Genomic DNA, 15,357 nt, shown 5'->3' with positions numbered 1-15,357 from the left:
AAGATTCACATTACATGTGTAGAGACAGATAAAAATATTTCAGAGGAGGGAAACCTGGATGGCCCAGTTGATTGAGCATCCCACTCTTGGTTTTGGTTCAGGTCATGACCCCAGGGTCATGGGATTGAGTTCCCCATTGGTGTGGAGCCTGCTTTGGATTCTTTCTCTCTCTCTCCCTCTGCCCCTTTCCCCGGCTTGCACTCTACCGCTAACATAAAATTTAAATTTTTTTTAATGAAAACATAGATCATGTTACTAATCTGCTTCAAACCCATCATGGGTTGATCACTGTTGTCGGAATACAATCCATACTCTTTCCCATGGCCCACACACTCTGCCCTTCCTCCAAAGCCACATTTCCTGCTGTTCACTCCAGTGCTCTAAGCTTCAGTCATCTTCCAATGGTCCAATCTTCCTATGGGTCCATCCCCCATAGAGGGAAAGCAAAAAGAGTTTTGATTGGAGGGGGGCCTTCCCTGGTCCACCCACACCTACTCAGTTCACCCAGCTCCTCATGTTTATCATCTTTCCAGCACTTGACCAAGATGTATCTGTTTCTTGCTTATTGTTCGTCTTTCCCATGAAGGGAGGAAATTGTACTGTTCCCTGTGTCCAGGATAGTGAGAGGCAACAAAATAAGTGATTAACAAACATTTGTTCACTGGATCAATAGAAGAGTTTGGGAGGGAAAAAAAAAAAAAAAAAAAAAAAAAAAAAAAAAAAAAAAAAAAAATATATATATATATATATATATAGTCAAGTACTTATTTAATCAAAATAATTCATAAAAATCTTTTATTTTTTTATATTTTATATTTTATTTATATATAAAAATATATTTTATATTTTATTATATAAATATATATATATATATAGTCAAGTACTTATTTAATCAAAATAATTCATAAAAATCTTTAAAAAATAGTCATATTCTCTCCTCACTTAGCTTTGGGAATAGATAAGAAAGAGAATGGCTGACTTCTGGATTTCCAGGTTTGTGAGAACCTCGCGAGGTTGAGAAAAGACCAAGTGATTGGAGCCTCACTGTAAAGATAAAGGAAGATTATTCAACCCTCCAGTGGTACTTGCCAAGGGATACAGAAGTCTGGATCTGCAATGAGGCTGCAAGGTATTTTTACACTTTGAATATCCATTTCCAGATTACACAAAGGATTTCTCAAGTGACCTTGAGTAAGCCATTTTGGTAAATTTCTATGTTACTTAAATGAACCATCTCTATGGAGAGAAGTGATGAGGCTTGTTAATTTACATTTGTAAAGACACTTTGAAATCTCTGGATGAAATAACTTCTGTAGAGAGACACAGAGAGTGAGGTAATATGCTGGGTCAAACTCTACCCTTTTGTAGAAGCAGACAGGAGTAGAAGCAGACAGGAGTAGGAAGACTTCAGGACACTTAAGGGGAGCCTCTGGCACATTATTTTTCAAATTAATCTTCTAAGAAAACACTCTCCTTTCAGTATATTGAGTGTTTTAATCACTTGTATAAGTTATTACTCTAGCAATCATTTCTTTTAACGTTTTTCTCCTAAAGTCCCAACTCTGTATAAAGGGAATATTTAGAGGGATTTGCCTGTGAGGTTTTCCCTCTACAACACTTACTTTAGTTTGTTAATTTTTACCCTACATCAGTGGCATTCAGTTCCTAAGCATGACAGTCTCTGCTGCTGAGCTGATTGGGACCCAAATGAGGTCATTTCATCAATTCTAGACAGATGTTTACAAGTTACAGTCAGAGATTAGAATAAGCTCAGGAAGGAGAAAAGAGAATTTCAAAGAAAGCTGCCAGTCTATGAGTTAATTATATCCATTTATAAGAACGGTATTAATAGTTACTTAAGAAATAATTCCAATAGAATAGAACATTTTCTCAGGATAATGATCTCTTTCAGCAAGGCAAACACAGACTCAAAGATAAGACATTAATTGTAAAACTGTCAAGGCAACAGCTGTAAAAAAGCTTTAAAAAAAAGGCAACCACCTTTTCCAACATGCTACACCGATTATATACTTGTGATCTTTGCCCAAATGACCGTATAGCTCTCTTTATGTTTTTCTTGACCTTATAATTGTGTTTTCTTTGGGAGGGAGGTTGGCATTAATTAATTTTATTACTTGCTCTCAGGAGTAGGAAGGATTTTTTTTTTTTTTGCCTTACTGCACCTTGCTCTCCCTGAAAACTGAGTTCCTTGGCCCTTTTGATGGGTTCAGACAAAATTCTTGTCCTTGGAACCGCTCCTTGAAGAGGCTGCAGGTCTTGACGTTCTTTTTCTGTTCATCATATCTCTTTGAGATTTTCTTTAACTCCTTCACCTTTGAAATCTCATTTCATCAGAAGATAGTTGGTCGCCTTCTAGCTGCCAAGAGGCCACACATAACAGAGTTCTTTCCAGGTCACATCCTACACATTGTCAGCGATCACCCACCAGCTCATTACTGGGTGCATCCTAGACTATATCCATGATTCTGGTTGTGTGAATACTGCATATGGAGCCACAGGAGAGGTTGCACATAGCCAGCATTAGGGTTCGGGACTTCTTCTTGTCTCCTCATACGTGGACTGTGGGAATGGAGTGGGGCCAATCTACTGGGTGCCCTAGGTCATATTTCTCCCTTGTGTGCCAAAGTTTTTCTCGGCTTTTGAACTAGTTATCTTAACAGATGCCTATCACTTCATGCTGGCTGGGAAGATGGAATGCAAAGTCCCTAGGGACTGATTTGTAAACTCCTGTCCCACCCTCCAATTCATCACCTGGCAGTACAGTATTGAACATTATGACATGTTAGAAAACGACTGAACTACTAAATTCCTGTGGGCAATGCATCCTAAACAGAGACTGAGATACTATAAAGAAAATGTTTGGTATTTCAAGATAAGTGACTTTTTGATGACTGCAGGGTTTTCTCCAGCTTTTGACAGGACACCTAATTTGTTCTGTTTGATTGGCAAAGAACTTGATTATCTTGACTTAAAAGAAAGCAACTCAGGGTGTCACCACTATCACCTATTCAGCCAACATCAAGTATTTATTGAGCACCCACTGAGTGCAAAGCATGTTACAGGAGAATAAAAGCTAAGAAAATACAGCCTTCTCTGCAAGGGAAGGCATTCTTTAAAGGATGAACTAAAACAAATGGAAATACCCAATTTTCAGTCACTAATCTGAGCACAGTGCAAACACGCAGGTTTGGGGCATATAGAGAGGGCTAGTTACAAGGTCTGCAAATGGGCGCATCTTTGTATCCAACTACTGGTTCTGTAAGTTGTCTCCAAATCCCCTACATTTAGAAATGACATCAAAATCCTGCAGGGACTATAGAAAATGAAATAAAATATACAATTTGTTTGAAAGAGCATCTCAATTTGATACTCATCAGGCAGCATCTATGCTCATGTCTAATCTGCTGACCCATTGGCTATTCCCATGATGATTGCTTAGTACCTACTTCAAAGTTTCGCCCAAGGTTTTCAGATAGGGGTGTGGCATGGTAAAAGAGTGGGGCTTTGAGACAGAGACTTGGATTTGAGTCCAGCTTCCCCACTGACTTAGAGCCATATCTCTGTAGGTTAATGACTAAATCTTATTTCCATTTCCTCTTCTCTAAAATGGGTATAATAGCACAAAATTCATATAATTGTGCAGGTGAAATAAGATCAGGTATAAGTAGGCTTATAGCAGTACAAAGTCTAAAAAGTAGTAAGTATTAAAGAAACAGGAGTATTTTTCTTATTTCCCTCCTTTTGAATGGAAGTCTGTGTGTCAGTGAATGAAGAACACAGGGACTTGTAGCAGCAATTGTGATCGCTGTTTCCTTTGAAATTTGTTCACATTGCACGTAAGGTCTATTTTAGTTTCATGGCAACCGTATACAACCATGAGTTACCTCTTGTGCTGCTTAATGTTTTAATCACACTGCCCACTAGTTATACACTAAACAATACCTATTGTCTCCTCAGTTGAATGAAAAATCCTTGTGTACAAGGGCCGTTAGCATCTTCTATAAATGTACTTTTAGGGTATATTTCAAGTGTTCCCTCTATATTTTTCTAATGACTAAAATGTAAATAACATGATAAATACCTATGATCAAACCAGGATACCTCTCCACTCATTTATAATTTGTTTTTTGTTTTTGTTTGTTTGTTTGTTTTTGAGGGCGGGAACTACCGTGCCCAGGTATACACTGAAGGTTTGGTGTCCGTAGGACACTGTCTTCACAGAGCAGTTACTCCCATATCATTGGCTTTTATGTTTCGATCTTACTCATTTTAGCATTCCAGGATGTACCATTGTATGTTCTTGCACATAGAATATATTCTGTGTACATTTGATGCACCAGTGACTAGTCTTTGTATAAATGTTGGTGAAATTGAAACATGGGAGTATAACTCATGAATTAAGAAGGATGGACCTATAGTTAGGGGGGAAATATGGTTATAGATTATCTAAGCAGCTGCAGGCAATCTAGGTCGCACAGAGCTCTTCCAGCTTGGTGGGGCTGAGAGATGATGCTGTGTCGTCCAGGTGAAGTCAGTCCCAAACAGCACACCACTCACTGAGACAAGCCAACTCCCAAGAGCCTAATAAAAAACTGTGCCTAAACCTTTGCCGACTTACTCCGTGTTAAAAGAAAAGAAATGGTTGTCTGAAATTACTTTAGCATTTGCAAGGTTGAAACCAACATGTTTGTGCTAGCTGTTCACTAGCTATAGGAGTCCTCAATTAAATAGGTCCTACCTTGCAGCTAAAAAGCAATTAGTCTCACAATTCATGAACACTTATCTTACAGTTCTATGAAATTCTGGCTCTATTGTGAGTGGTGGTGGCAGGAGCGTTTTAGAATAAAAACGATTCCTTGAATTTGATTGTTCAATATTGTGCTTTGGGGACTATCAGGGGAAATGATACACACATCCCTGCCCTCTAAGAACTTACGATTTGGTAGGGATGCAGATACATGTATAAATAACTCAAATATAGACTGAAGAATGAGATACAAAATTAGTAATCATGACTTACCCATTACCTACAAAAGGCAGCATTTTTGCCACACTATCCTCCTTGCATATTCTGATTTATCACTACTCCCCACTCAAAAGGATTATTAATAACTTAGTTTAAGATATTAATAACCACCTTTTCAGGTTCTGAGGGAAGATGTTGATCACACTTATTATCCCAAGCCTCTACTGTACTTTATATATATATATATACAATCTCACTGGTGGCTCGTATTCATCATATGCAATAGTATGAAAATCCTAAAATTTCTTTTAAATAAGGAATTTCCTCTAGCAACATGATCAATGGCCCCCAAACTGCCACTTACGATCCCTAGACCTTTTAGGATTTCTTGTTGCTTTCGAAGTGTTGTTGCAAAGCACTCCTCTCCATCCAGCCTGGGGGGGAAGTAAGGCAGACAGATTATCACTATTAAAAGACTCCTGGGGGATTTTCTGGGTGTCTCAGCTGGTAGTCTTCCCTGGTCTTGTCCTTCCTGATGCAGCACAGGAAATAATAAACTTGTGGACGCAAATTTATTCTATGTTCCTATACGCTAACCTTGGGATGAATCTGTTTGCAGGACCCCAAACAGGTTCACCTCAAAGAGATGTTCTAACAGCCTTTCTCTCAGGACTAGACTTTGCAATCTCCTTGATTTATTTGTTTTGTTTTGTTTTGTTTTCAAAAAGAGGCCTACAGCAGTCAATTGTTTTGGCTGAGGTCACAGCGTTTAGAATAATTGAAGAGTTTCTTTGGTTTTACACTGCAAAGATAGGAATAGAATGTAGAATGTGATGTTTGTATTCCTGCAAAGAGCCATCATTGTACTTTTTTTTTTTCAAATGATGCTGTTACCTCTTCCCATAGGTGATTTCTGATCAGTGAAGAATAGAGTTGGAGTTTTAAAAAGGAGGAATCTAGATCTTAAATGCCCCGGGTTCAAACCCAGGTAATAGCAACATAATGGTCACAGTCATATTTTATCCAATGGAGGCTTAAAAGCATCCCAGTAAAATTTGTGGGAACAAAAAATGGATGCAATATGAGCCTGGCATTTACAGTATTAATATCTCGCAGGATAATTATATATGATCCAGCAACCTACTTTTAGAGATCCAATTCTGCCAGTAAATATCTGGATGACCTTACCAAGTCATTTAATTTCTCCAAATCCCCATTTTATCATCTGTACAAGAGTGAGCCATTCTTTAAGGTTTTCATTTGCTCAAAATCCTATGGATTAAGATTTCCTCTTTGCCGAATGTTTGTAGTTTTATATGCCCACCAATTGTCTGAAGCAAAATCAAGTGATTATAGGATTAAAATCACTTTGAGCCCCAGGAACTACATTTTTTCCAAATTCAGAGGCAATTTGGCCTCTTCTCTCAATTATCAGAAATTAGTTGGGGTGAGAGTTAATACCCTCAAATAGAAAGAAGAAGGTATTCTGGTTGCGTTGCCAGCTTAGTCTCAATCTCCAGGGAAGTGTTTTCCAGATAATATGGTGGAATATGCTTTTGCCAACCATATTGGTTTTCTCCAGAGACCTACACAGGCCTCAGATACACCGGTCAGTAGACAATGGGTTGTGACCCTAGAGATGCCTATAATCAGCTTCCTACTTCTTCCTCAAGTCCCAAATGGGAATTAATGTGATGGAGATTTAGTAGAAACATAGCAGACAACAATCCTTTTTTTTAATTCCTGAAAAAAAAAGAAAACCCAGGACTTTATATTTAAAAAAACTCTTTTGTAAAGTTTAAATATAAAACAAACTTCCAGGTTTCATTAGCATTGGATTTGGTCTTGGTGTACGTATTATTTTCCCTTTGAGAGGCATTTAATCTCTCTGGGTCAAGTACTTTCAAATAGCTGCTATCTCAATTTGTAATAAAAGACACTTTTTTCAGTAGAAGAAAAAGCCTGTTATAAATCCCTCTCCTGTCAACAGGCATAACATCTTTTAAAAACTACAGAAAGGGGTATCCGGTTGGCTCAGTTGGTTAAGCGTCTGACTTCAGTTAAGGTCATGATCTCACAGTTAGTGAGTCTGAGCCCTGCATTGGGCTTTGTGCTGACAGCTCAGAGCCTGGATCCTGCTTCGAATTCTGCATCTCCCTCTCTCTCTGCCCCTCCCAAGCTCACACCTTGTCTCTGTCTCTCTCTCTCAAAAATAAATAAACATTTTTTAAAAATTAATAAAATTTAAAAAATTAAAAACTATGGAGAGCTGCCCAAATGGTCTTTTTTTAAAAAAACAAAAAAAATGAAAAAAAGCTGATTCTATTTTTTTTTGAGGGGAGAAGGGGAGGGGCATACGGAAAGGGAGAGAGAATCTTAAGCAGGCCCTACGCCCAGCACAGAGCCTGATGCAGGGCTCTATCTCATGACCATGATATCATGACCTGAGCTGAAATCAGGAGTAGGACACTTAACTGGCTGAACCACCCAGGTGCCCCTAATTCTGTTATTTTGTATAGTCACAGGTTTGCACTTTTGAACGGGGGGTGGGGTCCAAGGAATGAAATTATACAAAGTTGTTCCCTACTTTTGAAGAAGGAACTACATTTAATAAATAGGCAATCAGCTTGATGACCAAACTTGTATAAAGCACCTGCTTTGTGCTAGTCATAATTCTAGACCTCACAAAGATACAAGAACACATGAAGTATCATAGTCCCTGATACGGGGTTCATTACACTACTCTCACTATTTTCACAGATGTTTGAGGATTACCATAAAAAAATGTGTAGTGATACCCAAATCCCAATATTATGTGGCTAGAAGAGGAGTGATACATAGGATATCTGTCTATAATATATAATTATACATTATATAAATATGTGACACTGGTAGATCTGGATGTACCTGTAAGTAGTGGGATAGGAGGAGAAAACATGCTGGCTTAGGGATAAAGATGACAATGAAAAGGAGTTTGGTGTGGCACATGGCAAGATGACCATGGATCTTCAAGCATACAATATCTGGCATGTAGCTGGTGATCCCTTGCCAAAGGATACATCTAAATTATAACACTTTACCCTTTTCATTAAGAGAACTAGAAATAGTAGGTCTGGTTTGAAACAGTAGTTCACAGAAATGACCTGTTGGGTTCCTATTGGTTATTGGAAAAATTAATTCCTAATATTAGAGACTGCCTCATAGTGAGGAAGGAAAAGGTGGAGGTGGGTGGGGGTAGAAGAAAACCAAGACAACACAAGGCGAGAAAAAGAAGCTGCTTAGGCCGTGACAGCCATGCTGTAACCCCTGAGTTAGGGATAGAGATGGATGAAACTTCTCTGATTCTCATCCTCTGTTCCGAAACTTGCCTAATGTAGTATCATGTAGTTGCATGTCTTTTCCAGCAAAATCTTCCAGTAAGGTTTTTTGACATGAGCCTCCTTATTGCCCTGAAATCCAAAGAATTCTGTGGATTGATTCTTTGTTATCTGGTTGAACTACACTGAGAAAGCTGAGAAAATCTCACCAGTGAGGCTATAGGTGTCATTGTCACCCTAGCCTATATTAATCAAAGGGGAATACTTTGGCTCTTTGACTTTTTCTAGGGAAGTGACATTCCAATTTAGTATCCACCTACTTTGAGTTTTCACAAAAAGCATTAAGACCACCTGTCCAAAGTTTGTACCTAGAGAAAACGGACACACTGAATATTAATAATGACAGGTTAAAATATTTATAGATTTTCTGAAAAGGCAGTAAAGAAAAAAATCAAGATTCACTTGGATTTATCTTTTGGTAGCCCTCCCCATAGTGCTTTTTGGTAGATATTGTTTATGCAGACTTTTGTTCACCCAAACAAGTGAATGCTTGGATTTAAAAAGATGATAAATGGGGTGGTGGTCTCTCACACATTTTAAAAATAAACGAATGACCACATTTTTCTAAAGAAAGACCTCTTTTTTGCTTAAATTATTCAATGTACAAAAAGTTAACATACCTTCTACTTTTAGGAATAGATTTACTCATGCACTGTATTGATATATCACAAACCACAAGCTGTCAGTGGCATGCCTGTACATGTAAATCGTATCTGCACATGCCACCTGGCATAGAAATTCTTAAAGTTTCCTCCAGCTAGAAGTTGACTGAATTAATAATGGTCAGGAAACTCTTGGAGAAAAACCAAATGTTTAGGGATTGGAGAAGATGTTTAAAATGTCACATTTTATGGCTGTCTCACTGAAAATGGATCACCGTGCCCAGTCTATCTATAAAACAATGCTGAAAGTGTTGTCTTTTGCTTCTGCTACTTGAAAATCAACTACTCAGTTATATGCAAATAATAACAATAATAACCTTTTATTTAGCGTTTTCCCAGGCTCTCAGCGATGTAATAAATATGTCCTATTTCATAATGCTCACCATAAGCCCATGATGTTGGTGATATTATACAAGTCAAGAAACTAAGGAAGAGAGAGATTATCTAATTTGCCCAATGTCATGCAGTAGTCATCAGTGGAGCCTGGGTGTAAAGCCTTCCAGGTGGTTGGGCTCCAGAACTCCCTTTTCAACAGCATCCTTTACTAACTGACCACATACATTGGTTTAAATATAGATTTTTTTAGTTTGTCACTCAAAACTCTTCAAGCCTTACCTAATTACCCTTCCAGATTTATCTCTTGTATTTTAAGACTTCTCCACACAGATGTCAGACTCTGGCCAGATTAGGACTGGCCATTTCCCCAGACATCCTGAACTTTCTTATTCCATTACTTTACTGATGGTATTTCCTTGAGTTAAAGTGCGGTCACTTATTAAGGGCAGAGGGAGAATTGTAACCATTTTAAAACATATACAGATATATAATAATTATAAAGGCTAACAATGATTGATCAATCATTTACTATTTGTCAAGAACTGCATTTAATCCATTTTACACAAACATAACGAATTCACTTATATGTAATAATACATGTCTGAATTGCTACCTTGATGTTAGAAGAGGAAGCCAGGCCTTAGGGAAGTTAAAGCATCTTATCCAAATCAACCCAACTAATAAGCAGCAGAACTCCAAGACTGTCTGACTCTAATGAGCAAGCTTGTAACCAAGCAATCTAGGCTGCATCTATTCCAAATTCTAATTTGCATTATAGTTGTTTGAGAGTAAGTTTTATATCTCCCTACTAAACTGCATGCCTCTTGGAACAAAGGCTAGATTTTGCATCTCCAGCCCCTCCCCTGCCCCCAAATACACGCACACACATGCACACACACACACAGAATTCTGAGCACAATAAGTAATAAGTGGAGGGAAAGTAAGGAAGTGAATTAAGTAAAGGCAAGAATTCCAAATAAAAGTGGCAACTTTGTGACTCCTGGGCTATTGAATCCCTGGGAGAAATATGCCTCCTCTGCCCCTTGAAGGATCACATATGTTAACTGGGCATTATTTTTGCCCCTAGGTCCCCTGACATGGACCAGAATACTGCAGAAAGCGCCAGTGTGCAGTGGATCCTCTTCATAAGGCCCTGCCAGAAATATCCCCAGGTTGAAGCAATTCACAACCGCTCACCTTGCTATGAATGCTGTGCAAAGTTGTAGTTTGTGAACATATGGGAACCAGCCGTTAATTCAGGCTTCTCAGAGATTACAAAGCCTGCAGAGACTGTAAAATCAGGTAAAAATTTTGAAAGGAGCACGTTTCCTGGGCAGTTTTTGTATTCCCAGTTAGATTCCCAGCAGTCTGAGAAATAGGTATGTAAATTAAAGAAAGTTATTTAAAAATTCCAGGGCCAGAAGATATTAATAAATCTGATTTTGGTTCTAAAATGGGCAAAGACTCGAGTCAGCAAAATTTGAGACCACTTCTAATTTTATCTGACCCATTTGGTTACACGCTGCTTCTTGTGACAATATCAGTGCCCCCGGTATTCTCGAGAACTAGCAAGGTGTACGGAAAGAATGCCGGACTCAAAGTCAAGAGACCTGGATTCAAGGTCAGGTCAGACTGTCCCTTAAAAGCAGAACAAGCTGGTCCCTTGAGCCTCATTTTCATATGTAAATTGGAGATGGCCTGACTATTGACTTGGTATTGTTAATACAAAAACCCACATGAAATACTTTGCAATATATAGGGTCTACAACATAAAATGCATTAATCAATGGAGGGAGGCAAAAATTATAGCTAACATAAAGACCATATGTGATACATATTTTCTATTTGATTATAAGCAAGAATAGAGTTTTTCTCTCTACCTCCTTTTCTTCCTACCTCTATTCACTTAACTGACCTTTACTGAGTGCCTAATATGTGCCAGACATTTTATCAGGTGCTGGGAATACAGTGGCAAACTCATCAGATAAGATACCTTCAGGGGAGCAGGCAATCAAAGAATGTGCAAATATATAAATGAATAATTTCTGAGGATGAGAAGCACTATGGAGATAATGATTACAAGAGAACTTTTTGAGGAGGAGACACATAGTCTGCAATCCGAATGATCACAAAGAGTCTCTGGCACAGAAGAAAAAGAAAAAGTGAGAGGAATATTCCAGGAAGAGAGAATAACAACTGCAAATCCCTAAGACTGAATTATCTTGGCATGTTTAAGCTACGGAATCAAGGCCCCTGCAGTAGTAGTATAATGAATGAAGAAGAGGGTTTAACAGACAAGTTGGACAGGTAATACGTGTGGGAAGGGCCTTGGAGAGTGTGGCAAAGAATTAGATTTTATTCTAAATTCACTGAGAAGCCATTAGATAGTTTTAAGCAGGACAATGACTTAATCTGATTTGCATGGTGGAGATCTTTGATAAGATCAAGTAAAGAGGTAGAGTCTGTTAACATTGTAACACTGAGTGTTTTTGTTCATAGAGGCAGCCAATATTTGGCTTTAAAAAGATTCTTCCACTGTGGAGGTTGATCAACATCTCAGTCTCAACATGCTGTAATTGAGATTTCTTTCCAGTAGGATTTCTCTCCATTTCTTCCCTCTTTCAGAAATGGTCATTAAATGCTTCCATCTTTGGAACAAAAACCATGAATGCATCTTCGACTCATCTAATCCATCAGCAAAGCCAGAGGCTATTCCTCACCTTCTTCATTGGAAGTACCATGGCCCAAGTCACACTTGGCTCTGCCCAGATGACTGCAATGGCCTCCTAGCTGATCTCCCTGCTTTCGACCTTGTCTTTCTGCAGGCTATTTTCAATACAGCTGTCAGAAAGAGTCTGATGATATTATTTCTCTGTCCAAAACCTTCCATTTGCTCTCTCATCTCAGAGTCAAAATCAAGGTCCTCACAATGTCATGTAAGACTTGACCCCATGTAGCCTACTTGCTTCTCTGTCGGCCTTTCATGCCAAGTTCCTGTTGACTCAGCTTCAGCCACACTGGCCTTCTTGCTGCTCCTTGAACACTTATGCCTCCTCTACCTCAGGTCTTGGCTCTTCCTGGCCCTTCTGCATAAAATGCATTCTATAGATATCCATGAGCCTTTCTCATTTGCCTGTTTCAGGATTTTACTGAAATTCCATCTTCTCAATAAGGCCATCCTCAGTCCCACTCTCTAAAATGGCACCACTGTCCCCAACACTCCCTTTTTCCCTTCTTGGCTTTATGCTTTTCCATAGTACTTACCCACATCTACCATACCATAGATTTCAGTTATTTATCTGGGCCAAACTAGAATATACTACTCCAAACTAGAATATAAGGTCTGTAAGAGCAAGATTGTTGGTCTGTTTATTCATTGCTGTGTTCCCAATACCACATAACAGGAGCTCAATAAATATTTATTAATCAAATGAAGAACCTGAAATTCACAAGCCTCCTCCACAGGTCAGTGTCACTGAGCATGGAAATCACCCAGGCACCATTCTCCAGACCAAAGCTGGAACCCTGGGTGGACTGGGGGAGGCGCAGTGGGCAAAAAAGATGGCAGGAAAATTAGAGAAGTGTTAGGAAGGCCTGAGAGAGAAGGCACTGTTGGATGCCCATTTACCACAACACTGACTTGGTAAAGAAGTAGACGTGTTCTACAGCATCTTCCAGACTTTATGATCAGTAAGATTGGTTTGTTTTCATTGGTTTGTAATGTACTATATATAAATAGCCCTATGAAGGAGGTAATAGCATTAATCACAATGATGATAATGCTAGAATTTATTGAAGACTGTTGCAGTTACTACTACTAACTATTCCACAAGTAGCTTAAAACTACCATTTATCATATTCATAGATTCTGTAAGTTAATTCAAATGGCATAGTGGGAAAGGTTTTGTGTGCTTCATGATGGCTGGAGCCTCAGCTAAGAAGACTTGATTGCTGGCAACTGAAATCAAGTGAAGGTGTCTTTATTCATACAACTGGCAGCCAATGCTGGCTATTGGCTGGGACCTCAACTGGAGCTTTTGACCATGCACCTACTTGTGGTCTAACCATGTGCCTGGACTTCTCAGGGTGATCAGGCTTTTTCCATGGTAACTCAGTGCTCCAAGAGGGAGTATCCCAGCATACAACGCAGACGGTGCAGTGCCTTTCGTGACCTGGCCTTGGAAGTCACAAAATATCATTTCCACCATATTCTGCAGCCAAAGCAATCACAAGCCACAGAGAGGACATAAACCTCACCTCCTGATATCAGAGAAGCTGGGAGATACTGTTGCGGTCACCTTTGGAAACTCACAGAAACTATGATAAGCATTTTACATAATTACCTAATTTAATTATCATAGTATCCCAGTTAGATAGTCAGCATTATTTCAAATTTAGTGTAAAAGAAAACTGAATTGTAGAACGTTCAATGATTTGCTCAAGATCACATTGCTGACATCTGGTGTTGCTGAGAGCCAGGTAAATGTATAACTAACTCCAGAGTTCATGCTCTTCCTAATATATCTTCCCCATGGCCAGAGGAGGCTCAATAAACAAAGTGATATGAGGTTGGGAGAATAATGCAGAAATCAAAGTGAGAGAAAAGGAGTAGTAATTAGGAAAACAAAAAGAAAATCAGTAGGCAGTAGGGCATTATGATGGTACCTGGTCAATGTACAATTATCATTTAGTGATTTCATTTGTTTTATTTCACAGGATACGGAGATAGCATAGACAATAGCCTACATACAATTCCTCCTAAGTTAACACAAACCAAATATTTAAAACTTTAATTAAAAAATCAAACACCATCAAAGTTCCATACTATCCATTTTATTCCATTATATTTTAAACATTTTGAAGTAAGAATTTGATTGTTTGAATGTTCTCAATATTTTGCTCTTTAAATGAATGTTTAGTGGATGTAACTCAATGCCAAATTTGGCTTGGTTTTGTCTTAATGACTTCTGCAAAATAGCTACCATTTATTCATTGAGCAAATGGAATATTCTGATGATTTTTTAATGCTACCTAGAATTACATACAGTCAGTGTCTTTTCAGTAATGCACTCTTGGGCATAAACTTCCAGATCCTGCTGTATATTGAAGAATTCACATTAAATTACTCTTCTCTGTGAACATAATGGTAGATAATGGAGGAGTCAAACAGCTGAAGACCATCTCTCTGCCCAAATGTCACCTGATGTCTGAGATACATCAGCCTCATAATTTCATTCCCCTGCAGACTTCAGTGGCTTCCCCCATTGTCCTTGCGATGAAGAACAGGATACTCAGCATGACCATAAAGACTTTCAGGATCTGAACCCTGCATGGTTCTCAACCCTACCTGATGTCCCACTTCCTCGTTGCCCCTGTCTTCCAGACATTCTGTATTTCTTTACTGTCTTTGAGCAGGTCAGTCTTGCTCTCCCCTTAGGACTTTCGCAGACGGTAGTTCCCTGACCTGGAATATTCTTATATCCTCCCTGTATCTGGCCAACCCCTAGACAGTAAGTCTCACAGTAACCAGCACTTGCTTAAGGACATCTTCCCAAATCTCCCTGACCAGGTCACACCCTCCATCCCTTCATATATACTCTTAAAGTCCTTCCTTCAAGGTATCCATCTCAGCATGACTTCACATTTATTAGTTTGATTCTCTGATTAATTTGTATCTCCCACAGTAGACTCTAAGCTCCTCAAGGACAAAGATTGTGTGCATATTTGCTCTGCAATCCCCAGCCTCCAGCACAGTGCCAGGCCCATTACTCAGTAATTACTTATTAAATAAGTAAATGGATAAATAAATGTTAAAATGAATAAAAAATTATAATTCAGGTTTTTGAGGGTCTCAATCAGCTTTTTTAAAAGAATAATCATTATTGTCTTCCCATATCCAAAGTTTTCTAATCTTACTACCTCCATAGTTCACAATTAGATGACAGGCCAAAACGATATTAATAATGCATAATTCACACACAATTTTCAGATTTTA

General features: G+C 38.6%; 1 protein-coding gene and 1 long non-coding RNA gene across 4 annotated transcripts in view; one reads left to right on the top strand and one right to left on the bottom strand.

Moving 5' to 3' along the window:
* The window catches only part of KCTD16 (potassium channel tetramerization domain containing 16), a 259,237-nt gene that overhangs the window by 207,260 nt on the left and 36,620 nt on the right, over positions 1-15,357 (bottom strand). The gene's annotated exons all lie outside the window — the stretch shown is intronic.
* LOC122219724 overlaps positions 1-15,357 on the top strand; it is a 44,703-nt gene that overhangs the window by 8,054 nt on the left and 21,292 nt on the right. For all 3 annotated transcript variants that reach the window (XR_006202534.1, XR_006202531.1, XR_006202530.1), the window contains exons 2-4: positions 947-1,129; positions 5,894-5,975; positions 10,450-10,664. This is a non-coding gene — a long non-coding RNA (uncharacterized LOC122219724). The remainder of the gene's footprint in view (positions 1-946; positions 1,130-5,893; positions 5,976-10,449; positions 10,665-15,357) is intronic.

This window comes from Panthera leo, chromosome A1 (genome assembly GCF_018350215.1).
Source record: "Panthera leo isolate Ple1 chromosome A1, P.leo_Ple1_pat1.1, whole genome shotgun sequence".
NCBI lineage: Eukaryota > Metazoa > Chordata > Mammalia > Carnivora > Felidae > Panthera > Panthera leo.
The sequence above is the reverse complement of the archived record's forward strand: the minus strand, read 5'-3'. Positions and strand labels throughout refer to the sequence as shown.